The 19,092-nt window shown below is 45.9% G+C and overlaps 1 long non-coding RNA gene across 1 annotated transcript in view; it reads left to right on the plus strand.

Moving 5' to 3' along the window:
* Positions 1-19,092, plus strand: part of LOC311604542 — a 119,321-nt gene that overhangs the window by 47,920 nt on the left and 52,309 nt on the right. The window lies entirely within an intron of this gene.

Genomic DNA, 19,092 nt, shown 5'->3' on the forward strand with positions numbered 1-19,092 from the left:
GCTGCTCCTAAGATGAGTCTTGCCTGGGTCTCGAACTCACCGAGACCTGCACAGTCTCAGGAAGAGGTCTGGGGTGACCTGGACCTACTCTCTGGCTAGAAAGTGTATGTCCAGGAGGCAGGATAGCTAGCTGGGAATTAGAAGGGAGAGGAGAAAAGAAAGGGCATTTGCACTCTGAGGGTTTTGATATAAGCGTCTTCCTGCCTGACGCCTAGGGATTTCTACTAACTGGCCAGACCTCCTGTAGACCTGGACTCTCCTTTCTAGCCAGGATCACAAATGAGATTTTACAATGGCTAAGGAGCCATGTCCCAAGTCTATCCCTCCTGTGACCTATGTGTAAATATGGATTCCTATGAGCGATGTCGTAGCTCTAGCTCCGTCCTTCCCTCCCTACGTGGTGTACCCGAAAGCTTTCTCTTCAAGAATAAAAAGTTTAGGCTAAGAAAAAGCGGCACAGTGGCACATCCGTTACATAGTTTCAAAACCCCCTGTGAAGTAAATAGCTGCCGCTGACACACCCAGCTCCGGTCCTCTCTTGCCTGCTTTCGCTCTCTTGTTGATGCTTAATTAACAAACTCACTCACTTTGTTGCAGTCTACTTGCTCTGAAGTTTCTCTCTTGCCAGGCATTCAAGACCCTAGATGCACCTGACTAATGCCCCATGAGAGAGACCCAAGCTGCATAGCTACAATGTAGAGTTCCACCCCCAAGCACCCACCTCCAGGGCAGTGAGGAACTCATCCTGCTGGTGCTCAGGCCTATGTCTAATGGGCAGCTGATCTAGAGGCTCCTCCCCCAGCAACAGGGGCCACAGATGCTGTCTAGGCTTTTGGTCTGCACAACTGGGGAGATACATGTTGCATGTAAGATCCACTGGCCTATTTTAAAGCATTCACCTCTTATGGATATGACTGAATTCTGCTCAGTGCGTTGGTTATAAACAGAGATGGCGTATTAGAGGCACTAGGAAGCAGATGGAGAACCCAGGGCTCTTGGAGGTGAGGAATAGTTCCGAGTTCTGCCACTGCTCTGGTTGTCTCTGAGACAGAGGCGGGGCTCCTCCCAGAGTTCCCCACCCCCTTCTTACAAATAGAAAGTAAAGCATGCTGGAAGTCTGAGTTCTATTAGTTCCATAATAATGTAAAACGAGGCTCAGATGAGAGAGATTATATAATCAACCCTTTGGGAATTTTATGAACACCCAGGACCTTCTTAGGAAAATCCAGGAAGGATTTACACACACACTCATGGAGGTACATCCTTTCTCCCACCCCAGCAGCCCACGGAATTAGGTGCTTCCCAAAGCTCTTTCATGTTCTTTAACTCTCTGATTTTATGATTCTCCAAACAAAGACATGCCCTCTTCAGCATTTTAAATCACCTTCCCTCTTCCAGAGAAACATGGATAAAATGCTGCTGCCTTTCTTAGCCACTCTGTTCTTTCTTTTCCCTTCGAATTACTCCACCATCTATTTAAAGGGAAGTCCCACCAGGCAAAGCTATCTGTCTTTGTAAGTATTTGTTCCAGCAGCTAGAATGCAGTGGCTTAACAATGCCTAATTATAATAATAGGGATCGTGGCATAATGCCATCCGTAAACCTCGATAAGCCGAGGAGAGCATAATAATATTTTGAAACCTGTACAAAATAGGAGGTTGACAGCATTTAAGGGACTTCGTGCTTCTGTGTTGTAATATGGGGTTAATTAAACATCTCCAGGACTTCATCTTTAAGACTCCACATCTTTTAGCATATAGATGAAGATAGATACATGCTCCAAGATTATTTGAAGTTGTCAGAATTAATCACTAGACCTACTGTGCTCAGAACCGTTCACTGAGGTCTGTAACCAGATAGTCAAGGTTAGCTTTCTGTATATCGCCGGCAGCCCGATGGATTTGGCTTGGAAAGTGATGTCTTCTAGCTGGTTGAAACATGCCAATCACTTAACTGCTTTCTTAAGCAGATTATCTGGAACATAGCCTCCCCTTATGAGTATTGATTATTATATTTGTAACTGTGATCCCATGCTGAGAGAAAATAGGCTGGAGCCCTGGTGGGCCAGACAAGATGGTCTGAATTCTAAAGAGAGACACTTGTGCCCTGTTGGAGCAGAGGCGATGCTCTGAATTCTAAAGAGAGACACTTGTGCTCCCTCTGTGCTGAGAACGGAAGCAGGAGGCAGCATGGTGAGCACAGGGACAGTGAGGACAGCCTGCTGAGAATGGGGACAATGGGTGTGGCCTGTAATTGTATGACTGCCACAGACATGGTTGAGAAGAAATAGGTTGGTTTTATTTTTCTCTTCTGTTCTGGCCAAATTTTAAGGAAGCCCATGTTCCTTCACTAATGTCTACTTTCTGATTTCTTTCAGAATACAGGAAATGAAGGAAATTGTCATTTTAGATGACCAGTAACATGTTGAGCTATGTGATGGACTTTAATATTCTTTAGTTCTAGGCAATTTTGTATGTGTATAGTGTGTGCACATCCATGTGCTCATGAAGATATCTGGCATATCTCTCTCTCTCTCTCTCTCTCTCTCTCTCTCTCTCTCTCTCTGTGTGTGTGTGTGTGTGTGTGTGTGTGTGTGTGTGTATGTGTGTGAGACAGGGTATCTCATGAAGCTAGGATGGCAGCCAGCAAGCCCTAGCAACCCTCTTGTCTCCATTTCCTATAGGTAGGCTACAGGCATGTGTGGTCATGTAGCTTTTTATATGTGTGATGGAGATTTGAACTCAGGTCTTCATGTTTGCACAGCAAGTGCTTTTACCCAACGAGCCATCTACAGAGTCCAGAGTATGTAATCTCACTGTCTGTTCAAGTATGTGAGAGTTGTTTGCTTCAGATTTTGATTTGTTAGAGAAATCCAAGTGCATATTTTAAACAGATAACTAATTCTCTGTGTTTTTGTTTGTTACGACAGAGTCTCACGTAGCCCAGGCTGGCTTCAAAGTTGATATGTTAGCAAACGCTGATCGTGAATTTCTGATCTTCCTGGCTCCTCCTCCCAGGATCAAGTTTACAGGGTTGTTGTCCACATCTGCCTTGCTTCAGTCTTTCTCTTCCCTACAGGAAACCACCTTTATACGGCTGATTAAAAACTGTCCTTCCATATCTATAAATAACATGGTGGTGTTCTTACCTCTTGATTCCTCTCTGTTTGGTAACATCTACTGGCTTCTCACCAGGGAATATAGGATTTGATTCCTGCCTTTTCCCTCTCTACCACGCATGCTCACTTCCCATGCTTCAAAGATAATTTATCATAATTTTAGCTAAATCAACAGTCAATGTTTACATTATTATGACTTTATGTTATTCAGAATTCAGTCATGTAGAAAACTATAATTACTTTCCTTTTCCTGAACAAAATCTCCCCCAAGTTAATAATCATTTTTTGTTTCAAAATTTGCTTTACTTTTTTTTTGCATATTATTTCTGACTCAACCCGTTGTCTAAAATCAATGCTTCTAAAACTATCTGTGATGAATGGTTAGCTCTTTTTTAAACATTGTAATTTGTTACAGACAGAGACTTCGCTAAGACACATTTCTAGAACAGCCCGTTCATGGACTGCACCTGCTGGCCAGCCAACATTTGGTAGAAGCCAGTTCAAGTTGCCTTTAATGCATCTAAGCATTCTGTGCTCTATCAGATAGCTTCTTCTTTTAAAATATGTTTCATTAATTTATTCATATTACATCTCAATTGTTAGCCCATCCCTTGTATCCTCCCATTCCTCCCTCCATCCCGCTTTCCTCCTACTCCCCTCCTCTAAGACTGTGGCTGAGGGGGACCTCCTCTCCCTGTATATGCTCATAGGGTATCAAGTCTCTTCTTGGTAGCCTGCTATCCTTCCTCTGAGTGCCACCAGGCCTCCCCATCAAGGGGAGGTGGTCAAAAATGGGGCACCAGAGTTCGTGTGAAAGTCAGTCCCCACTCTCCACTCAGCTGTGGAGAATGTCCTGTCCATTGGCTAGATCTGGGTAGGGGTTTGAAGTTTACTGCATGTATTGTCCTTGGCTGGTGCCATACTTTGAGGAGGACCCCTGGGCCCAGATCCGCCCATCGTAATGTTCTTCTTGTAGGTTTCTAGGGCCCTCTGGATACTTCTATTTCCCCATTCTCCCATGCTTCTCTCACCTAAAGTCCCAGTAGGATGTCCTCCCCTCTGACCCACTTTCCTGGTAATATCTTCTTAAGGAAGCTTCTTGGGAGCCTTTTGACCTGGGTGGGCTGGTGGCCTTCTCCTCCTCCTCTTCCTCCTCCTCTTTTCTTCTTCTCCTCCTCCTTCTTTCTTTTTCACTTCCCCACTAGAAGTTGAGTAGCTCTGCTCTCCACCTAGTGCTCTTGCCGTGCTCTGACATGAGTCCAAAACAACAGGATCAAGTATTATGGACCGTAAGCCACGCCCCCAGCCCCCTTAGCTTTGTAAACTGATTACCTCAGGTATTTGTTAGAGTTAGTGAAGATAGACGTATACATTCTCGATCCTCCATATTCTCTTTCTAGAAGTACAAATGTTTGGACATTCATCTCCTAGATTCGCCTCTCACATGAGGGTTTCCCACATACGTGAATTTGATTCTCTGTTCTCCATTCCCTAATATTGACTCAGGAACCAGCATTCTCTAGGCTGCTAATCTGCCTTCTACCTACCAGCGTTTTATGTTCTTCACCCCCAAAGGCTTTGGAATTCTTTTGCAGTAAACTTTGTGGGATTTTGCAAGAGATTGAAACTAAGCTTGTGTTCATTTTTTGCAGTCTTTACAATATTGGGTCTGCTGTCTTAGGTTGCCAGCTGTCCCATCTTTTCGACCAAGTACCATGGTAATTGAGAGTATGCTGCTGGATTCTGGAGGCTTTGATTTCAATCTCACAGATGAGTCTTAATAGCTGTAACCTTGGATCAATCACTCCACCTTCCAAAGTTCATCTTTTTTATCTGTTTGATGGGGACAATAATCACGCCAACTCTGCATGATTGTGGTAAACACTGTAGGATGCGCATGCTTTCATAAACTGAGGCTACTCCAGCCACGACTACTAAAGGTGTCACTTTCTCTTTTTCTTCTCTATCATAGAAATCTATGGACCATAAAATTGCATTGCCATACAAGTTAAACTAAAATAGGTTTATGGAGGGGCGTGGTTCCTAATGGTGTAATAGATAAATTACTTCGACCACTCTTCGGCATCTCTTTTGGCCACCCAGTTGCGATACTGAGTTTACAGTCTTTCTGGAGCATCCAAAAGGCTGATCTTATGACATCACAATGATGTCTAGGTGTTGCCCTCTGCCTCTAGCCCCATGTTCCTCTTGCCGAGGCTTCCAGGTTCCAAGCTCTTATTACTTCATACTCTTCCGAGTCTCCGCTGCCAGTTCTGCAGAGCCAGAGCCAAGACTGACCCTCCCTTCAGGAGTCAGGGAAGCTTTTTACCATTTCTGCTGAAAAGCTTTTCTTGACCTTTCTTGACCCCTGTCCCTTTCTCTCAGTCCCCACACTAGCTCAGTGTGTCTGCTATGTTTCACCAGCTGTGCTCTTAACTGTAACTGCTGTATGGATAGATTCTTGTCTTAATCTTACTCACAAATTGGTACATCCTCAGCATGTGTAACTTTAAATAAACTTTATTTCTTAGTAAATGTATGAATAAAAAATTTCAGGTGATATCTTTGGGTGCACATAACAAGTAAAATTATTGAATAGAGGAACTTAAACATGTCATTTCATTTCTCCCTACCAACTATTTTTCCTTCCTACCTTCCTTCCTTATTTCTTTCTTCCTTTGTCCGCTTCCTTCCATCTTCCCCCCTCTCTTTTCTTCTGTATATGTTTATGGACAGACTTTTCCCTTTGTTGTTGCTCATAAAACAATACAACTGTTTATATGACATTTACATCATATTAGGCATTTTCAATAGCCCAGAGATGATTTAAGTGGGGGGATATATATATGTGGACATTAAACACAAGCAATTGGGACATCATTTCTAAGGAGGTGCTTGAGTATCCAAGAATTTTGGTACTTGCCTGGGGAGGGGCCATGGAGTCAAGCTGACTTCTCTTCAGGGTCTCTGACCCTCACACCTGGTGCCGGGCCTCATCTGCTCTCCAGAACCTCCTCAGTCTTCTCTCTCTCATGCCTTCAAAAACAGTATCACATGGGAGACTCTTACAGATTGCCGAGTTAGGCTGACAGCTTGAGATGCAGCCTTGGCTCCCTTGGACCACAGCGTCTGTGTGCTGAGCCTGAAGAAATAGTTTTCAGAAGATATTGCCTCAGTGATGCATTATCTTGATCAATCACAGTTGATTTTCCAGCCACAGCTAACCACCATCCATTGGCCTAGCAGAGCAAAGGTGCACTGCCGTGGATTTTTAGTTCAAGTGTACCACACAAAGACCCTGGTAGAGTCTTGGGGGAACTTTTAAACTTTCCTTAAAACTTCACTGGCCAGAACCTCATTGTCTGCAGTTTTCTCAGCCGTCACATCCTCTAAGATTCCACAAGAAAGCCCGTCATTAAACTCTGAGGACTCAATGCCTTTTCCAGCTCAAAGTTCCAAATACTTCCTCCTACAAGCCTCCCTTCAAAACAACATGGTCAGATACATTCCAGGAATACTCCACTCTCCTCCTGCTGATTTCTGTCTAAGGGGCTTCTAGTTGTGCTGTTTCATCAGAAAGCAAACTGGGACAAGGTAGTTTGGGGGGTTCTTTTGGTTTGTTTATTTGTTTTGTTTGTTTTGTTTATTTGTTTTGTTTATTTGTTTTTATTCTTGTTTTTCTTTATAGATCATCGTACCAGGTAAAGAGACACAAGCATTTGTCCAGGCAGGCCTTGAACTTGCGTCCTTCCTGCTTCTACTTTTCAAGTAACTGGGGTTACAAGCCTGTGCCTGCTGCCAGGCCCACCTAAAGATAAAATATGTTTCCTCTAAACGTTATTTACTCAGCCATCCATTACTCTTAAAAGTCTGTTTGAGTAGAGAACTTTGACAGAGCCTCTGTAAATGGCCCTTTCTTTTTTCTGCTTGTTTACCATCTAGCCCAAAATAGGAGTGATCTCCCTTCAGCGATGATATCCAACCAGACAGTTTTGTCTCATCCCCAGTCAGGCTAGCACTAACATTTCAGTCACATTTCTGGGTGCTCATTGACCGTCCTAAAATATAAACTCTGTGCCTGCAGTTTCTAGTCAAATTAAGGCGAGGCAAGCTTTACATATTTAATGAGGGAGCAGCTCAAAAGATTAGGAGCAAAGCATTGTAGTCAGGGCAGCATGCACTCCAGACATGCAGGAGCAGGGGCTCTTCAGATGCGTGGTGGCAGCCAGGGCCTCTGGTCCATCCACCAACAGATTCTGCCAGTTCCAACCTTTATCTCAGTTGCTCCTGAAGGAATGCAGACTAACGTAATGAGGGTGCTCAGGAACCGGCTCATTAGAACACTTTCAGGGCTGAATCAAACACCAGACTTGGTGTTCAAGATGTACTACCAACAGACATGAACTATTTTCTGCTTACAGATGGAGGGTGAGGTTGTGTTCGCATGCTTTAAATGTCAAGTGTGCATCTTTAGACTTAGTGGAAAGAGGAGAAGACAAAACATGACGCATTGAGTCTTGTTATGGGACCCCCAAAACAGGGATCCAGCCTCCAGAGGCAGCCATCACCTTTGTCATCCTTTCCTGGGCCCCATTTTCGGGGGGACGCGAAGACTCTGAGGGCATCCAAGTGTCTGAGTAGTGCCACCATTTCACATATAAGTAGTAACCTGGAGATTTCAGGCGAGAACGGGGCTCTTTGAAAGTGTTTGTCTTCTGCTAGGAAGTGGTGGGCACGCATGCCTTTATTCCCAGCACTCAGTAGGCAGAGGCAGGCGGATCTCTGAGTTCAGGATGGCCTACAGAGTGAGTTCCAGGACATCCAAGGCTACACAGGGGAAAGTCTCTTGAAAAAAGAAAGTGTTTGTTCCCTCTGACTGTAGCTACTCATGGGCAATGCTCTATTTTGTTGCCTCAGTATGCTTTTTCTCTCTCTGTAGGCCTCTGTCCCTTTCTGAAAAAGAGGACCATCTATGGTGACTGCTCTGGAAGGTAAAAGGAAACTGACAAAGCAGGATGGAAATCTAACCTGACCTTGACAGAGCAAGTGACGGTGTTGAGCACCATGATAGTGGCGACCGGGAATAAAAGGCTGTTCTGTGCATGTGAGCCCAGAGAAAAGTCACTGAGAAGAGTCAGCCATTTTATCAAGCCATATTTCTTGAAGTGCCCTGGGGAATGCATGCTATCACAGGTCTTGGACACCAGCTGACCATCTCTTCAAGGACAGCAGACCCTGAGTAGAGAGCAAGCCTAGTTTTTGTCTGTGGCTGAGAGGGATGAGGGACGAGAAAAGAATCCTTGATCACCCCGCTTCTGCAAGTGTTCCTCCAGGCTAGAGTAGTTTCACAAACTCCAACCAGTGTGGACATACGGATAATAATAATGGTAAAAAAAAAAATCTCCACAGTAAAGGGCTTTCTTTCTCATCCACAGAGATGCAGCAGCTCTCTGTCACCTAGGTAAATTGGATTTAGTTGTTTAGTGCTCTGAGCCACATGCAGTCAGTCAGCTTTATTGAAGATGTGGGTTGATTGATTCATGGCCCTGTGGCCACGGGAAAAGCTAACCACAGCAGGTAGGCATACTCATTCTTAACACTCTGGGCAGAAACTGGGAAGCTATGCATCTTGCTGTCCCTAAGGCAGCCAAAATCCCCAGACTTGTCCTGATGTGGCTTGTCACCCATGAGTTGGACTTGAAGAGGCATTCTCTTTTGTGAGTCAAAACCCTAAGTTTCTCCTTTCTCTGTGCTGTGAAAATGCGGAAAGTTCCCAATCTATCCACAGCTTATTCTAGACAGGCATGTGGGCATTTGAATTCAAATCTTCAGATATTCAGCTAGATTTTGCTGTTGCCATTTTACAGACAAAGAAGCCAAACTCAGAGAGAGGATTTGCCCATCATTTGAATTATGATGTAGCCTGAGTCTAAACCTAGGTCGGTCTGCCTGGTTCCTTCTCTTCCTACTCAAGATAAAAATGAACTAACTAACTAACTAACTAACTAACTATCTAGTAACTACCTTTCTCTTTTTCTCATGTGTGCGTCTACATGTGTATGTTCATATGTGCTTTGGGATCATCATCGGGTGTGACGACCACCAACTTAATGGGGCGCAGGAACAACATGAAACGGATCTCCAGGTAATGGATGAAGATGAGAAGACCCACCCTAAAATGCAGACAGTTCCACTGGCTGGAGTCTTGGTCTAAATAAAAAGGAGCTGAGCACCAGCATTAATGTCTCTCTGCTTCCTGCCTGTGGGACACACTGTGACCAGCTACCTCATGTTCCTCACGCAGGCTTCCTCTGCCGTGATGAACTCTCTACCCTCAATCTGTGAGTCGGAGTAAACCTTTCTTTCTTCAAGTTGCTTTCTCGAATATTCCGTCATGGCAGTGAGCAAACTGACTGTACCTCAGGTATGAGGCACATATCTGTGACCCTGACGCTTTGGAGGCTGAAGCAGGGGGGATGGTGAGTTTGTAGCCAGCCTCCACCTCCAACACTGTAAGGTTCCATCACAAACACAAATCAGCTCATATATGGAGTAAATTTGGGTTGCTGAAGGATTCAATGCAGACTAATGATAGGACATGGACATTTTATTTCTAGGCATATACCCTAAAGGATTCAAACCAAAGGCACAAATAGTTACTCATATTCCAGCCTTCACTGCAGCGGTGTTCTTGGTAGCCAGAAGTGAAAATAATGAAAGTTTCTATAGACTGAATGGAGAGACTGAGAGCGGAGTACACATGTGATAGACAATTAGTCACGTAAAAGGAGTGATTGTAACACATGCTACTTTGTGAATGCACATGCTAAGTGGCTCACACAAAAAAGACAAGCATAGCAGGGATATTGTTGAATGGGGGCACCTAGAAGAGGAACAGTTATACAAGCAAAGCAGAACCCCAGGGCTGGGAGAGGGAAAGAGGAGTCGTTGCTTACTACAGAGCTCGCTTTGTCTCATAAGATGTTGTAGAACCAGGGATGCTGACACTTGTAATTCGGGCACTCAGGAGGCCGAGGCAGGAGAGTTGCTACGAGTGTCGCCTGGGATACAGAGTGAGATTCTGTCTTAGAAATGACAAAAACAGTTTTGGGAATAGGTAGTGGCAACGTTACACTGTGCCACTGAACGTTACTCAATACCACTGAAATGTACATGTTAAAATGGCCAGGCATGGTGGTGCACACCTGTATGCCCAGCACCCAGGAGGCCAAGGCAAGAGGGTCATGAGTTCAAGTTCAGCTTGGGCTACATAGTTTGAGGCAAATCTGGGGAACGTGGCAAGACCCTGCATACCTCCCTCCAAAGAAACAAAAACTAGTTAAAATAAGTGTGTGTGTGTGTGTGTGTGTGTGTGTGTGTGTGTGTGTGTGTGTGTAGGAAGTCTAAAATAAAAGAACAAGGTGTGGCAGATGGAGAGAGCAAGTGGACCAAGACAGGAATTCTAACTGTGCTGCCTCCCACCCATAAGAATTGGGCCAGCGACTTAGCATCTCTGAACTTTTCTGCTTTGAAGGTGGGGATGAGAGTTTGTGACTCACTGAGTTGCTGTGGAATGTACATTAACCGGCTAGCTAGTGTATCTCTGCAGAGTGCTCCGCAGCGGGTGGAGGAGGCGGTCGTGGTGCTGCCATTAATTACTTAATGTCTGTACCTGTTTGGACACACAGACGCTGAGGACCTCTCACCACACGCACTGCCGAGCAGCTAAACAGTAACTGAGATTTTATTCCTGTTTTGCAAGAACTGGCTCCCCCTGCCTGCCCCCCTTTTTTCCCTCTTTAACAGAATGCCAGTGAAGAACCAGGTGTTTGAAAAATGTGGCTGTGTTAAGTTAAATGAGCCTTTTTTGGACTCCAGATGGGAGCATAAAGCTGTTTGAAACCCCAACCATTTTTTTTCTTGTTGATTTCCATGTGACTGAAAAAAAAAAAAGAAGAAGAAAAAAGACCCCAGCACACGGTAGAGAGAGGCCGCTGACGTGTTCTTGCTGCCAGCTCACTGCTGCTATTTGGGAAAAAGAAGAGATGTTAAAGCAAGACTCATAACCTTTGGAAACAGGAGGCCTGTGCTAGAAGCCTCCGAGATGCTGTTAACGATGGCAAAGCCCAGGTGGCATGCTTTTTACATGGCTCTCCCTGTCGAGGAGAGAGCCATCTATAGCCTCTTCTTAGGAAACTGGAAGATGCCTAGCAAGTTTCAAAAGGCCCACAGAGGGCCAATGGGAAGCTCAGTATGCAAATGAACTTGCTGTGTGTTTAATCTTCTGAGCTGAACCCTAGGCCCTATATAGTGGAAGGAGAAAAAAACAAAACAAAACAAAACAAAACAAAAACCAAACGACCTCCTTCAAGCTGTCCTCTGACCTCCACGCCTCTCCTTCCCTCCCTCCCTTCCTCCCTCCCTCCCTCCCTCCCTTCCTCCCTTCTTCCTCGGCCCCCCTCTCTCTCACACACACATACACACACACACACATATATACAGATATCTAAATAATAAGTAAACAAACACCCCACAGAAGTCTCCGGAACACGACTATTACACTGTTTGGTACCTGTGTTCCAAAGAGCAAATATAATGAATCTGCTCTCCTTGCGCATTAGCGTTTTCTCAAGTAAGTTCTGCCAAATTCTTCTGGGTACTGACTGCAGCCCCCTAATAAAGCACAGCTGCAGACCTGGAAACGTGTCCTTTGAACATTTGGAAGCGTCTCTGCGGGCTTCCTCCTTACTCGAGACACATATGGCCACTGAAAAATCCCATGCCTTTGGATTTAACCCTTCCGGCCTCTCAAGGGACTAACTGCTGCTTGTGGAACAGAACTGTGACCTGTGAGGGTGAGTACGCCCCCTAGGGTTAGTCTCACCCTCCGCACAGGCTCTGCTGCACCATGGGACAGTGGTCCCTTGAATAATGGCTTTTGAAGTCTTTCTGATCAACTGGATGTCAGTAGGTTTTCCAGGCTGACTTAGTGTCTCCCACAGGTCATATGCCCAATACCTGTTGAAGTGACTAAGATACTTTGTATAAGGAGCAGGCTACACAATCCTGCCACTCATAGATAGCAGCTAGTACATTTTGGTGTATAACTCTAGATTTTCTTTTTTTAATGCCTAAATATTACTTTTCAGGTTCTGAAAAATGAGAATCATATGGAACTTTGCTTAAGTATATCATTATCAAGTACTGAAGCATTGGGAATATATTTTACAAAACCACCTACACTTTTGAGACAGAATCTTTTTACATAGCCCAGGCTGGTCTTGAACTCCTGTCTCAGTATCCTAGTGGTTGGGATTACAGCTAGGCATGATCATACCCAGCTTCATATAATATATTAATATTATATTAATATTATATTAATATATAATATTATATTAAACTATTATTAATTATAAATGTAAACAATATATGACTCTCTATATATTTATGTGTATATATATATGTGTGTGGGCACACACCTGTCATGGATGGAACCGGAGGACAGAGGAGAGCTTTCTGGGATTAATTCTCTTTTTCTATCATGTGAGTCCGGGGAATGTGACTTAGATCTTTAGGCTTAACAGGAGGTCCCCTTATCCACTGAGCTATCTCACCAGACCATATAATATCCTTGAATGACTGCTTAGGTTTTTTGTTTTGTTTTTCATTTTGTGGATGCACATATCGTATATGCATGTGTGTACATGTGTCTGTGTTACGTGTGTAGGGGGAGTGCACAGGCACACACATGGAGGTCAGAGGTTGACATTAGGTGCCTTTTTCATTCTCCACCTTATTTTTTGAGACAGGGTCTCTCACTGAACTTGAAGGTTAACAATGGCCTAGACTGGCCATCCAGTGAGCTCTTTGGGGTCCTTCCGTACCACCTTTCAGTGCTGGGATTACAGGCACATGGCACCATGCCCGGCTTTGTATGTATGGGAGACCTGAACTCAGGTCTTTATGCTTGTGCACAATATGCATTTTCCTTATGGGGCTATCTCCTCAGCCTCCTGGGTGCTTACGTTTTACCATGTGGATTTCACATAGGCAGCTAATTGTCTGCTGCTAGATTTGGTGATCTAAGAAAGCACTACTAGCTAGAGTTAGGTTTGACTCTATTTAGAGGAAACACCAAAGAATAAGGCCTGAGCAAGATAGGTGTTTCTTCTGGTGTCCAAAGGTAGGCAGTGCAGGGCTGATGTAGTGGGTTCTGGGAACCGGTGCTTCGTCTATCTTCTCCTTCATCATTTTTCTGGAGCACTTCAACCTACAAGGCCAATTCTTGGCTTCCAGTAGCTGTAGGAACTCTGGGCATCACATCCAAATTCAAGATCATACAGAGCACAAAAAATGCAAAGAGTCCCTCCCAGGCAAGTCAGCTGCCTTCAATGACTCTCTCCAGAAGTCCTGCGTAACACTCCACTTTCTTTCTTTCTTTCTTTCTTTTGTTTTTTAAAAAAAAATTTATTTATTGTATTTTTTATTGAATATGAGTGCTTTATCTGCAGAAGAGGGCATCAGATAACATTATAGATGGTTGTGAGCCACCATGTGGTTGCTGGGAATTGAACTCAGAACCTCTAGGAAGAGCAGGCGGTGCCCTTAACCACTAAGCCATTTCTCCAGCCCTCACTCCACTTTCTTGACATGGGTTATGCAAGGTTAGCTGCAAGGGGGGCTGTGACAAGCCAAGGAGACAGCTTAGCAGGTAAAGGGGACCTGGGTTTGGTCCCTGAAAAAGTGAGTGCAGAGAACTGATACCATAAAGTTGTCCTCTAGCCAAAATAGAGAAGCACTGACTTGGGTCTGAAATGAGCCTCGGCATGCAGAGCCTGCCGTAGTGAAATGTAATGAGGTAAGTCCTCTCCATCCCCCTGAGTGGAGTTGTACGAACAAGAGAGGATCCTAGGGCCAAGGCCAGCATGGTCCAACAGTAAGCACCAGTGAGCCTGCTTTCAGGATACGAAGCTTCTACGGATTGGCATACAAAGGATGCATTTGTCTTACTAGAACCCTATTCCCTTTCAATTACGTTATGCCTAAATCTAAGGAGACTTTTTTTTCTTCAAATAAGAGTCCTAAGTATTCATGAATTCAAACCTTGTCCCAGCAGAACCATGGGGGATCATGGGAAGAACAGGAGCCCGGAGGCCAAGCAACCTGGTTGAAACCCTACTTCCATTTATGACTTTGGTGACTCTAGGTAGATCATGTGACTTCGGTTGCCTCTGTTTATGGGGCAGTTAAAAGGGACTGCAGAGATAATGACCTGAGAGTGCCTGTGCCATAATTAGCTCACAGAGATGCCTGCCATCAACCGATGTTCCCGAGATCTGCCCAGAAACAAAAATTTAGGTGTATGGTCCTGTCCTTACCCAGAGTCCTTTTAACCCTGTAAATAACCACCCACATCTCTATCTGTTGGCCTTCCTGCTTTCAAATGTTAAGGGGCAGGGCATCTGTCCACGTACTGCTCCCAACCCTCGGCCTTGAGATCAGTCTTCAAGTGCTGTCCTAGAATTTTACCTCTGCCACCCAGCTCCTGCACCCAGTACTTCCAAAAGAACTGCTAGATGTTTACTACAGAGAATTTAAAATTTCAGATAAAGGCGAGCAAGGATTTGGGAGGAGGTTGTTAATGTTCCTGAAAGGTAAACCAGTCACTGGCCCCAGAAATCAGTTCCATATCTGTCTGCTCTCTTCTCCTGCTTTTTAAGAATTTGAAACGTGTTCCTGCCTCTTAGACCTTGCTGAGAATATGAATTTTCTTCTGTGCCTCCTAGAGCCTGGAGAAACTGAGGCCCATGGGGAGTATGGGCTTATAACATAGTGGTGAAGTGACACAGGACCACGTCTCCACACAGTTTCCAGCATGCCCGTGCTCCCTGCTCCAAAGTCTTTCAGAGCTGATGGCTCGACATGGCTAATTGCTCCCAGTTTGAGCATCAGAGGTCAAGATGATCATTAGTTGCAGGCCTGAAGAATAGCTGTTTCATCTCCAAGGGGAATAATATGCCAGACGAATGGGAACATCAGAGACTTTCATTTGTTTGGGGCTTGCTTCCGCCACGAAAGGTGAGCTGCCTTCTTGAAGCTGCTAGCTGGCAGATTTCACTCTGTGCTATTTCTGAGGCCTTGGAGCAGAGCCGCCTCTCCACTCTAGATCTCTGAGAACTCCAAGGAATCTGGTGCAGGGTGTTCCTGTGAAGGAAGATCTTGACAAGTAGCCACAGAACAGGAACGCGCAGGCAAGTGGCTCAGGCCACATCCGGTTCCAGGCAAATGGGCTCTCCAGCTGCTGAGGAGCCAGGAAGCCAAAGGTGCTCTTCCTGCACAGAGGATGTGCGGGGAGCCCGGAAGTGAGGCCTGCCCCGGAACCAGTGACTCATGTGGTGCCAGCCAGGTTCCCCCAGCTGTGGAGGGGATTGTTTACAAATATCAGTTACCAACCATCCATCTGTGGCCCTCGGGTTCCCCAGAGTTTACAAGCGAAATAGCTTTGGTAATTTTCAGCTCTGCAATTCACTGATGCTTATTTACTCTCCAGGAAGCTTAGGTGCCGAATGTACGTCAGGGTGCTGAGTGGGTGGCTCCTGGTGCATGCCTGGGAAATGTGATTTGACCTAAAAATCTATTAGTAAAATTAGAATGAACAAAAATGACTGAGGCACCAGAAGAATTTGTCGCGGCCCTGTCATCCCTCGGCCTGCCTGAGTTTAGTCGCTCAGCTCCGTCTCTGAACGCCTTCCTGCCTTCCTAATGTTTATGCCCTCTCCAGATTTATAAATTGAGATATAACCTTCAAAAGGGATGCGATCAGCAGACAAGGCCTTTGGGAGACTTTTATGTAATGAGCGCAGAGCCTTCGTGACTGAGATTAGTGCCTTTTCACAGGAGGCCTAGGGCTTTAGGTAGCCCTTGCTATCATTAGGACCCAGGTATCATCTGTGGAGGAGGAGTAGGGGGAGGGGCTCACCAGATACCCAATCTTCTGGTCCTTTGATTTTGGACTTGTAGCTTGAATGAGAATATTTTTCTGCTCTTTATAAATACTAAGTCCATGGTAGTTTGCTACGGCAGGAGGATGGCTCAGAGACTCCCCTACCCCCAGCTGCCTGTAAGGTGGTTCTGGCAAGGAAGATGACAAGTTCACATTCGCTCTGCAGTAGAGCGCAGGGCCTTCCCACCCACACTTTTCCTGTGCCCAGCTTACACGGACAGTGGTTACCTGAGGGTCAGAAGTCCCAGGCTTGGCTCCTGGTTAGTATCTGTCCATTTAGTTTGTGTCTGAGCAGTTGCAAGGGTCACCTCTGTCTCGTACTATGTGTTTCCCTTAGCTCTCAGGGGCCACTGGACGTATGCATGCCTGAGTCCTCTAGAGAGACCTGCAGGACACACTGAGCAGTTTCCAATCAGGAGTGTGCCTTGCGGACGCACAGATGATGCCATCTGCGGGCAGCACAGGGTGGGGCAGAGGAGAGACAAGGTATAGAAAGGGCTGTGCAGACTTGGTTGCAGCGCCTACTTCAGAGACCTGGGTCCTAACTTGTCACTAGGGAGGGGTCGCCCTGGGGCTTCAGGTAACCAGTATCCAGTCATGGCCATCAACTTTCTTGTGGCATGTACCAGAATTAGGAGAGTCCCAGGGCCACCTAAGAAAGCTGACACCAATTAGAGACCCCAGTAAAACCCCAGGGTGTCTGTGACCCAGACAAGCCGCCTCGGGGCTGCTCAACACTAACTGTGTAAGACTGCGTGGGATGGGTGCTAGTGAATTTTGGGCACTATTAATATGGCTTGCACAGTGCTTGTGGGAGCTCAAGCTATTTAGAGTTCTCGCTCTCTTTCTTTTTTTTCCTCATCTCAGAGGAGAGGAACCAAGATATGTGGGCGGCAGTGGCAGTGGTGATAGTCTCTGGCTTTGAGTGCCTACTCACTGTCTTCTGTCTTTGGAGCCCATGTTAGGTTCTACTTCCTGCCAGCCTCCTCCCCTCCCTCCCTCCCTCCCTCCCCCTCCCTTCTCTCCCTCCCTCCCTCCTCCCACCCTCCTTCCCTTCCTCCCCTTTCCTTCCCAGGGCTCTAGAATCCTCTTCCAGGCCATTGGAATTTTCTGCTGGTCCTCCGGGATCTGCCTCCCCCCCCCCCCCCCCCCCGCACCCTCTCCCCCCTGCCGGTGCAGGCTGTCAGAGGTGGCTTCTGGGGTCTCACGCTGATCTTGTCCATTGTGCCAACTCTAGTTTCCCATATTCATTGCTGCTTTTTTTTCTGCCTTTGGTAACCATCTACTTTGTCAAAGTGGGGCACTCCCTTTTCATCGGTTGACAGTGTTTTAGCCTCAAGTATGTTTTGTTCCTGTCCTTATAGCCTCTCCCTTCAAAGAACTAGAGAAGTTACTGCCAAGCAGGACAGGTGGATATCAATCAAAGGATCTTGGAAATGTTCCCTTTCTGGGCTGGAGAGATGGCTTAGCTGTTGGGATCAGGCACCGCTTTGTTTTTTTGTTTTTTGTTTTTTTTTGTTGTTGCTGTTGTTTGTCTTGTTTTTGTTTTTTGGTAGAGGTCTCACTACATAGCCGTGAGTCACTCAAGTCACTATGGAGCCCGTTTTGGCCTCTAGCTCATACATGCCTATAGGTGTGCGCCGCCACGGCCAGCCCAAGAGCATGCCTATAGGTGTGTGCCGCCACGGCCTGCCCAAGAGCATGCCTATAGGTGTGCGCTGCCACGGCCAGCCCAAGAGCTTGGTCCCCAGCATTCACACTGAGTAGCTTCGGTCACCTGAAACTCTAGCTTCAGGGGGACATGACACCCTCTTCTGGCCTTAGGGCAGGTGCACTCATGTGCACATGCCTCTCTCTCCACCCCGCACCCCCCCATGCACCTAATTAAAAGAATAAAATGTTAAAAGGAAAAAGTTCACTGCCTGCCAGGCCTGGCAGTGCAGGCTATTATTTCAGCTTCTCAGGATGGCTGAGGCAGGAGAATTACAAGTTCAAGGTCAACCTGGGCTATAGAGTGAGTTAAAGGCCATCTAAGCAACTTGGTGGGGTTCTGGCTCAAACTTAAATATAAAAAGAATGTAACACAGGCGAATGGACCCAGAGGCGCAGATCCGAGGCCTGGTTTGATGCCACCTCCTTATGAAGGTCCATTCAGCTCCACCCCTGGGTGCTGGTGCTCCATTCCACTGACACAAGCATGGGAAGAAGCAAAATCTCAGCCTTTTTATACAGGGCAAGGAACCCAGGGCTCTCGGAGACTCAGGCCTCTAGTCCGCCTTGCTCCTTTCCTTCATGTAGACTTCTCCCAGCCCATCTGGCAAGCCTCTTTGATGCTCAGCAACATCGAAAATAGAAAGGGCAGGCTGGGAGATGTCCCAGTGAGTAAAGTGCTTACTGTGAGAAGGTGAGGTGCTAAGTTCAGGTCTTCAGAACCCGCGGAAAGCTGGAGGAGGCAGGACCCATGTGTGAGGCCACAGCTCCTATGTGAGATGGGAAGTGGCCGGCTTGTCTGATATATGCATGCAGCTTCAAACAACAGGACTCTGCCTCTAACTGTGTGGAAGATTGTCCTCTGGCCTCCACACAGTCATATGACATGCATATAACCCCCAAACGCATGACACACACATAAACACACACACACACACACACACACATGAGCACACAGGCATACATACACACATGCACTCAGGCACATGAACCCATGCATGCATGCACAAATAAAAAGCATAAGACACCTGGGGGCATAGTTTAGTGGCAGAACATTTGCCTAGCATCCCTGAGGTTTTCTGTCCTGCTGAAAAAAATTAAGGTGCTCTTCTTACTGATTCTAGAAAGTTCTCCCCAGTTGCTCTAGCTTTGTGGAAATTCTCTACTCTGTACCCTTCTTTGAGGTGCTTTTTTTTTTTTGATTCATTAAAATTTTTCCTCTTCTTCTCTCTCACATTTCTTCTTTCAGGGAGGGATTTCA

This window comes from Acomys minous (assembly GCF_964271855.1).
Source record: "Acomys minous genome assembly, chromosome: 9".
NCBI lineage: Eukaryota > Metazoa > Chordata > Mammalia > Rodentia > Muridae > Acomys > Acomys minous.